This window comes from Pseudochaenichthys georgianus, unplaced genomic scaffold (assembly GCF_902827115.2).
Source record: "Pseudochaenichthys georgianus unplaced genomic scaffold, fPseGeo1.2 scaffold_2007_arrow_ctg1, whole genome shotgun sequence".
In the NCBI taxonomy this organism is placed as follows: domain Eukaryota; kingdom Metazoa; phylum Chordata; class Actinopteri; order Perciformes; family Channichthyidae; genus Pseudochaenichthys; species Pseudochaenichthys georgianus.
In genome coordinates this window covers 4,212-10,299 of record NW_027262717.1, presented here as the reverse complement: position 1 = coordinate 10,299, position 6,088 = coordinate 4,212, and the positions used below count along the sequence as shown (strand labels likewise).

Sequence of the window (6,088 nt, the reverse complement as noted above, 5' to 3'; positions counted from 1 at the left end):
TGTTGCTTCACGTTCCTGGATTATTGTGTACAAAACTGAAAGGAGCCGCTCATCTCCCAAACCAGGACTGGATTTTCAAAACCGACTGGATTGCTAAAACTGACTGACATTCTCGCGTGGTAATCGGCTGTTTTATTTATTTTGAAGGAAACCCGAAGTGGAACGTTTTGGATTTAACATTGAACTGTGGGAAGACTAATTGTTTGGGGGGGGGGTATTCAAAAATAAACTTGCTATTTGTGATTATGATTTTGAGTTGTGTCCTCTTATATTTTATAATGTCATTCAATGTTGGGTGTTTACAGTGAGATGTATACACCTTTGTGCAGATTTACTAAACCTGACTGACTAGCAACATTTTATTTTCCTCCTGCTCTATTTTTACCTACCGTGGGCCAGCAAGGAAAGGAAGGAAGTGATGTAATCCTACCTGGCTGGAAAATCCCATAAACCAGGAAGTGCCTTGTTTGTAACGGAACCACGTGAGTTGAATGTAAAACCCACGGGTCAAAGGTGAATAGTTCACGCGGTTTTAAAACCTTGACTTTCCCTATTAGCTCCTGTTAGCTTAGCCAAGATGGAGGATTAGGTAAGAGATTAAGATTAAGATGAACTTTTATTAATCCCTCATGGGGAAATTATTTCTCTGCATTTGACCCATCCTAGTGTTAGGAGCAGTGTGCTGCCATTTTGAACGGCGCCCGGGGAGCAATGTGGGGAACGGTGCCTTGCTCAGGGACACCTCGGTAGCACTTGGTCTTTCGGGGACTTGAACTGGTGACCTTCCAGTTCCCAAGCCAAGTCCCTATCGACTTCGCCACCACCGCCCCTACTCTGATTAGCTTAATGGAAGGTAGTAAAATAACCGGGTCAAGGTTCAAAGGTCCTACGGTCGTGACGTCACCATTAGCATTAGCCTAAATTAGCGTTAGCATAATTTTGCATCTGGATTTTTTGGAAAATATTTTAATTCTTTTTAACTCATTCCAACCTTAATGTATTAATCTATATAAGAGTGAACAGTTAAAATGATAAACGAATTAGTAAATAAATAAAGATATATTGTAAAGATAAAACTGTAATCATTATAAAATGTATATAAGACAGGTTATACTTCTATTTACGTTCCGATGAATTTTAAGATTTAGGAGTGAATATAAGCGGACATTTAAACACCTTCACTCAGTAGAATCGGTCAGTTAATCTCTTCCACTTTTTAGTCTCACCACAAAGTTTCGTGGTCCGTCTAAGGTATTTAGTAGTATATTTATTAAATTGCTATATTATTCTTCAAGTATAAGTAAGGAGATTTTAAAAACTTTGAACCAAATTGTAATATTTAAGGGTCAAATGCCCAACTTATTAATGGCTCTAACCCTATTTTACGACGGACATGTTTATGAACTTCTCTCAAGTCCAACACGGATATGCCTCCAAAGTAATGCTAAACCCGGGATCAATACCAACCATCCGGGATCAGGCCAGTGAGGACACATCCAATTTTGAAGCTGTACGTTTTTATTTAGCGGTGTTTTTCCTGATAAAGCTATCTCGAGCTTGTAGCATGTAGCATGTAGCCTCAATGTCGCCTCAAACCCAAATAGTAATCGGTTAGGTGTTTATATATTTTGTAGCATTTTATTTTGTACGCTCCGCTGTCTTTGCTTTGTCTTTTATTTTAATTATCAGGCATTTACTAACATGTTCAGACATACTGCCGTAATGGCGATCTGTGTGAAGGCTGTAAAGCCACGCCCTAGGCGATAACACAAGTATTTATTCTCCTATTTATTAGTATTTTGTATCCTCTAAAATCATATAAAAGCTTTTATGATTGTAGTCTGTAAGAACGATCAGATATCATCGATCTGTAAGCTAAGCTACGCTACGCTAATGCGACATGCCGTTTGTTGCAGCGTTATATGTAAAAGCTTTTGTGATTGTAGTCTGTAAGAACGATCAGATTTCATCGATCTGTAAGCTAAGCTAAGCTACGCTACGCTAATGCGACATGCCGTTTTTTGCAGCGTTATATGTAAAAGCTTTTGTGATTGTAGTCTGTAAGAACGATCAGATATCATCGATCTGTAAGCTAAGCTACACTACGCTAATGAGACATGCCGTTTTTTGCAGCGTTATATGTAAAAGCTTTTGTGTGTTTACTTGTTTGCGCACATGACTATAAATGGGGCTGTGTTAGGATACAACACTGTGTGTATGTATGCGAGGGGACACACACACCACGAGTAAAACTGAGCTAAAGCCCCGTTGGTCTGTTGTTGTTGACAAGGCCTTACCTCTAGCAACAGGCTAATTAGTGGCTAGCACTCATTACAGTCAGTCTACTGAGCTCAGCCCCTCTCCAACACATCACCTGTATTTAGTCAGAAACACAGCATGCACGTTACGGTTCAAAACTAACTCGGATTGAAAGAGCTTTGCTAAATAGAGAGTTTTAGCCCCCATCTTTTGGGATTTCAGACTATATTTATCCAAATAGTATTTTCTCATCCTGAATACTAAGTTGAGATGATTTTGTTCTAACTATGTTTTCTTCTTTACAGGCCAGCACATCACATGCTACGAGCAGATTACCTGTGATGATAGATTCTGCATGTCAGACTGACCCACCCAAGTACCGTACTGTTCGTACACAGCTATCCTCGAGGACTCTTGGTTCACATCGAAGTACAGGTTAGAAGCACGTTTTTCAAATGTTCTTTGGTTACATTTTACATTCTGATGTTGTAGCCTTTAATGTGTGTGCTTCTAATTGTTGTAAACATATTTTTGTTTTATCTTTTGTTTTGTTTTTAATGTAAAATACAATTATGTTACAGCTGTCCAGGCTAAAATTCCCTGCAGAAGCGTTGAAACACTTCCGTTGGAAGTGCCAGTGCCCTTTTCAACATCCACCCCCATAAAGAGACCACCAAAGACATGTTCAGCTCTTTCCCTGTTTAAAAAAAGGGCAGCTCATTTGCACTTTCCAGGTTCTCCTCAACGACTCGTCAACAAATCTACAGGTGATCTTTGAGATTAAAATGTATTCTTGCTGTTTTCTTTCAACCATTAGGTCTTCAAAGCAATGAATATGCAGCTATGCAAATACAACACCTTCCGAAGGCATGCCAGGATGTTCATTGAGCCAGCGATTGTTTCTTACTGGCAAAAATCACAGGAAGGCATGCTACAGAAGCTCCATGCAGAGGAGAAAGTGATAGTTGGTGGTGATATGAGGGCTGACTCTCCAGGTATGTCGTATATGTTTTATATAATTCACATTTTACATTTCAGAAAGGGGTTTCACTATGTGTGATTTGTTCAATTAATGGTTCCTGAAAAACATATGCTAAACACTACAAGCAAAAATACAAATTCACCATCCGCAGAGAATAGTAATTACTGTAAAACATATTTTCACAGGCCACTCTGCAAAGTTCGGAAGCTACACTATGATGGACCTGAAGAACAACAAAGTCGTTGACCTCCAGTTGGTTCAGGTAAGTGGGTTGAAATGAAATATCAATGTTGTTTTCTATAACACCGTTTGCACGTTATATTTAAAATGTGTGTATCAATGGTTATTTGTATGTGTCATAACAGAGCAATGAGGTTGGTGGAAGCTACCACATGGAGTTAGAGGGCCTGAAAAGGAGTCTGGAGTTGTTAAAGGAACGAGGTGTGACTCTGGACTGTATTGTCACGGACAGACATCTGCAAATTCAGAAATTCCTAAGGGAAAGCAGCATCACCCAATTATTTGATGTTTGGCACACAGAAAAAGGTATTTTTCTTTATATTAATTTCTATGTAAATATATCAATTGTAAATAAAATCATTATTTTATTTAGACACAAACCCAGCTTCCTACAATCACATCAGTAGCATAATATTTTGAGTAAACTTGTATGTATATTAATTACATGTTACATGTATTTATTAGGGATTTCTAAGCAACTGGAGAAGGCTGCAAAAAAGAAGGACAGCGAAAAACTTCGAGGGTGGGTGAAGAGTATAAGAAACCACATATACTGGACTGCAGCAACCTCCACCACCGGGCCTGAGAGAGTGGCCAAATGGACTTCCATCCTGAACCACGTGCAGGATATCCACTCTCATGATGACCCCCTGTTCCCTAAGTGCCTTCATCCACTGCGCATTGCGCAATACCAATGGATGGCTGCAGGTATGTTGTTCATAAACCATATTACATTACTCCTCTATAAATATTTGTAAGGGACAACTATTGAATTCAGGATGTTCTATAAAGCATGACAATTCAAATATGACTTTGATTTTCAAATTCTTAGGAACGCCGGCCTTTCACAAGCTGGAGACAATTCTCTCAAACAAGAGGATTTTGAAAGTTAGGGTTAGGGTTAGGGTTAGGGTTAGGGTTAGGTTTGAGTTAGAGGTAGGGTTATGTAATCCGGTGTGGGACTAGGTTGCACTGGCCTAGGGGTCTGTGGATGGGTGTTGTGAGGGTGTCTGTCTGTTGGTGTTGGGGTCCATGGGCCAAGGAGGATGAGTGGGTCAGATCATCCCTGGGACTGGTGGGCAGAGGAGAGGGAGGATCCAGAGGAGATTTGTCTTAGGCGTCGTTGAGTCCCCTGGGTGTGGTTGTCCCTAGTTTCTGGATCCATGATGTTTCCGCCCTCTTCCTCTGCCCGATGGTCCACCGGTCATTGGTTTCCAGGCCTGAGATGAGTAGTTGATCTGACGAGTGTAGTTGGAAGTGGGTGACCAGGGGGGTTGGGAGTCGACCTTCCCCAATGTTATATAAATGCTGTTTGAGACGGATGAGTATGGTATGTTTGGTTTCTCCTATGTAGTGTTTTTTACAGGTGTTGCATGTGATGATGTAGACTATGTTGCTGTTATTAAGAGAGAATGAACCAAGGGCAGGGAAGGCTGCTCCACTGTATTGGTTATGTATGTATTTTCTGTTGATGTAGCGGTGACTATGTTGCGTATGTGGTGGGGCTCTGTTGCTGCTAACTTGGAATGTATGAGTGTGTTGTGTAAACTGGGATTTTTCCTGTAAGCTGAAATAACCCTGTGGTTGGAGAAGTAGGGTTGGGACTGGAGGAGGGAAAAGTTATTTTTAACAGTCCGGTGGAATCCTGTGATGGTGTGGGAAAAGGTGGAGACAAATGGAATGAGATGACAGTTGGGGTTGGGGTCCGGTGGGGGATGGTTAGGGTTAGGGTCCGGAGGTGGAGGCTGATTAGTAGATGGGTGGTGCAGACCTTGGACGGGTCCCATGGGGTTGGGATTCGGGTTAGGATCAGGTGGGGGGTGGTTGGGGTTAGGGCTAGGTGGGGTAGGGGTGTCGGTGGGGGATTGGTCCAGGTAGTTTCCACGTTCCAAGGGGTTAGGGAGGAGGGGGGTGGGATGCAGAGCCTGGTTTGGGTGGGGAAAATCAGGGTGGGAGTGTGGGTAAGGAAGAGGATGCAGACCCTGGTTAGGGTGGGGGGAGAGGGAGTCGGGAGTGGAGAGGGTTGTTAGGAGTGGAGACTGGTCCGAGTCCGAGACCTGAGGTGGATTTCCTCCAGGGGAAGGAGGAGGAGAGCGAGTGGGAGCGAGGCTGGCCAAGGTAGTGTTCTTAATATGGCGGAGAAAGCGTTTTGAATAGCCTCTTGTTTGGAGGCTGTTGAAAAGGATCCTGACGGAGTGATGAAAGTCAGACCGTTTGGAAGAGATGCGGTGAAAACGGATTATTTGTGATTTAATGATACCTGGAAAAGTGTGTTTGGGGTGATAACTGGCTTTGTGTAGTAGCGAATGTGTGTCTGTTGGCTTAAAGTAAACCGGGTTAGGGTTAGGGTTAGGGTTAGGGTTAGGGTTAGGGTTAGGGTTAGGGTTAGGGGCTAGGGGCTATTTACCACCACCCGTGTAGTTTACAATGTGTATATCTGGGGCTACGAGGTGGGCAACTGTACGGGACCTGCTCTGGGTGATAGCTTAGGCCCACGGCTATAATCTGTGAGACATTTGGGCCCAGCGGCGGTCTTCCCTGTTACTGAAATTGGAGTTTTAAAACTTCAAACGGCCATAAGTCGTTCCAGCGGGTGGGCAACTGTAG

At 42.6% G+C, this 6,088-nt stretch overlaps 1 long non-coding RNA gene across 1 annotated transcript; it reads left to right on the top strand.

The window, feature by feature from the left end:
* Positions 1-3,173: 3,173 nt before the first annotated feature.
* On the top strand, positions 3,174-3,685 carry LOC117441797 (uncharacterized). Its single transcript, XR_004551450.2, has 3 exons — positions 3,174-3,254; positions 3,427-3,503; positions 3,607-3,685. It is a non-coding gene; the product is annotated as an uncharacterized lncRNA (long non-coding RNA).
* The last annotated feature ends 2,403 nt before the right edge of the window (positions 3,686-6,088 follow it).